General features: G+C 47.3%; 1 long non-coding RNA gene across 1 annotated transcript in view; it reads left to right on the plus strand.

The window, feature by feature from the left end:
* The window catches only part of LOC125617326, a 17,087-nt gene extending 16,710 nt beyond the window's left edge, over nucleotides 1–377 (plus strand). Inside the window, exons 3-4 of the long non-coding RNA XR_007348306.1 lie at nucleotides 89–91; nucleotides 175–377. This is a non-coding gene — a long non-coding RNA (uncharacterized LOC125617326). The remainder of the gene's footprint in view (nucleotides 1–88; nucleotides 92–174) is intronic.
* Nucleotides 378–2,935: the final 2,558 nt, after the last annotated feature.

A 2,935-nucleotide genomic window follows, 5' to 3' on the forward strand; every position in this document is an offset into this window, starting at 1 on the left:
GGGCGCGGGCGAAGGCTCTGCTCTGCCCCTACTCCAGTTGGGGTGACGTGTGTACCGCGCTGGCAGGCCACTGGGCCTGACCTGCCAGTCTGTCGCAGGTCTGCTTACCTTGCAGGCGCGGGCGGCGGTTCTGCCCTGCCCCTCCTACCACGCCCGCGTACCACTGGGTCTCAGGTCTGCCCACCTTGCGGGCGCGGGTGGCGGCTCCGCTCTGCCCCCTCTCCAATTGGGGTCACGCGACCACCACACCGGTGAGCCGCTGGGCCTGCACCAGGAGCGGGCGGCGGCCCGGCTCCTCCCCTCTGGCTCGAAGACAAAGCGAGAGAGACTTGGGTGTCTGTGACTCACCCTCCCTACCAGGAGACCAACTAACTGTTTCTGTCGCAGCTGGTATTGATGAAGTTCTCTCCTCCGCTGCTTTCTGATGACATCAGACCTCTGCCATGTTGGTATCCTATGCGAATGGCAGCATTTCGTTCCCTTGGCCTGGTGACCAAAGCAACGGGTGAGTCCTGACCGGCCCTCACAGGCCCCGTCTCAGTCCTGTTGCCGCTGCCCACGAAGGCTCGGTTGGTATTTACCTCCACAGTACTCATCAGGACCCGGACTGAGAAGCCATTTCCGCGGGCTCCTTAGCCCTGGGCCAGAGCAGTTCCGGGAGCCGGAACTCGGCCGCTCAGTGCTCGGTGTATGCTCTGATAAGAGCAGGCTCCAAGAAGCAGTTTCCGTGGGTTATTTAGCACTGAGCCTGAGTAATCTGTCTGCAAGCCGCAGGCGAATGGCAGCCTGAAATTATCTGTTCTATGGCTGAATGAGCTGCGGTCAGTCGAAAACAGGGATGGTGATGTCAGCTTTCCAACATGGTGGCCGCTGGCCTTCTCTGTGGTCTGACCCGTGTGGAGAACCAAATTGGACCGCTTCCTTCCCCCGTCTCGAACCCAGAATTCAGCCCTGAGTACGGTGCTTGCACGGCTGGCAGAAACTGCAGCGCTGTATCCCTGCGTCGCTATCTCCTCATTTCCCAGCGCGCGCTGCAGACTCTAGCCGCAGGGCGATTTGCTGAATAAGCAGTGTTACCCTCCATGCGACAAATCTCTCGCGTTTGAGTCCCCGTAGCCGATCCTCGTGTGATGGAAATCCTTCCTCCAGGTTCCGGAGCACCCCACTATTGCTGGAAATTCCTAAGAAGATAGCCTTTAGCCGTCCTGACTTGTCATACTCCCACACAGTGACGCGGCACACGGGGGCAATGCACTCCCCTCGCCGCCATCTTAACAACCGCCCAGATTTCATATTATAAGATGTTATTTGTTCCTCAGAGGCAAAAATTATAATTTCAGCAAAGATTTTTTCAGCTACATTTATATTTTTATTATCTGTTTCCCAAGTTAATTTTATCAATTATGGATCTCTCTTTTCTGATTTTCAAAAAATAACCAAGAGTTGTGAGAAGACTCTTTGTGTTTCAGACTCTTTTTTAAATGCCACATATTTATTTTTGTTAGCAAGTGTAGCAGACCTAAGAAGAGGTTTATCATCATCTTTTTCCTGTGGCTGAAGGTCTTAAGACACGTTAAGTAGCTGGTCAATTACATGCACCTGGGAAGCGGTAGACGTGTAGTTTAATTCCTGGGCTGTATGAACTGGAGTTCATGTGGAGCTATGCTCCACCCCACTTACCTCCTGTTACCCCATTGTACGTTGTCCTAATTATTTTCCTCAACCTGTTTCCTCTGTCCTTGATTGATTGGAGTTGGGCTTATTTTAAACTTACTGCTTTTAATAACTCTTTTCCTGAATGATTTCTCTGTTTAACCATTATGATAGTGACCATCTTTTATTCATATCCTTTTAAATTATTTTTTCCCATTATTTACATGTGTAATTTTTATGCTATAAACTGTTAAGCTATTTTTAAATTGAGGGTCATTTTGATTTGATTTAAACCTTGTTGAAAATGCTCTGGTGTGTAGAGTAGTGGTAATCTCTCATAAAATAATAATAATATGAACCCATAGATGTTAATACCGTTCATGAAATAGACATTTTTTTTTTTTTTTTGGTCAGCTTTTGGCACTGTGTGCTCCTAGGATCCCGCATCTTAGTGTTGTTGAAACTAAAGACCCTTAAATTGTAAGCTTTCCCTGAACCCAAGCTAATTTTCTTCGTACATTATTTTGCTCTGAAAAACTACCACATACATTCAGCCCATTTTTCTGTCTATGTCTACAATAATACTCCTGCCTGGTCCATTCTGTAGCTCAATACTGCATGATGGTGATGTGTGGGAAGAAGTTGCAGAAGTATACCAAAGTGTCATCTCAGCAGTAGTAGTTTTGAAAATGGTACTTGCAAGACCTTCCAAAAGGTGATTTTTGGAAGTTGAGACTCGGGAAGGGGCATGGAGGACCATTAGGGGTTTATACCAGTGCTGTATCAGTGAATTCCTGGAAGCAGAAGCTGGCCGGCATGTTCTGATTTGTTTGGTCTAATAGAAGCAAGAAAACAGTTGTGTGTACCATCCACTTTAGTTTTAAAAGACACAGCATTCCAGAGAAAGAGGCATATTGAAAAAGTCTAAAAAGGTGTGTCTCCGAATGTCAAATGTTGAGATTCACCTCCCCACCTGGGTCAAATCCAAAAGGTCCTGAGGTCACCTGTGCAGGGAGTGACTATGCTATTAGGATTTCAGAGTTCATGCCACAGCCATGGATTATTTCTTCCTAATAATAGATCTCCTAGGAAGAGGAGACAGCCGGTGTCCGTGTTTCCAATGAGGATAAAAGGCACAGGGGTAGGCAGCAATCATGGATTATTAACTATTCACATAGTTAGGGATTCCCGCAGTCATTGCACATTTAGAAACAATTAAAATAAAATGATTGTCACCTTGGAGTCCCAGTGGCTCATCACCAGAACTGGCTATTCTAACATC

This window comes from Marmota marmota, unplaced genomic scaffold (genome assembly GCF_001458135.2).
Source record: "Marmota marmota marmota unplaced genomic scaffold, marMar, whole genome shotgun sequence".
Classification (NCBI taxonomy): Eukaryota; Metazoa; Chordata; class Mammalia; order Rodentia; family Sciuridae; genus Marmota; species Marmota marmota.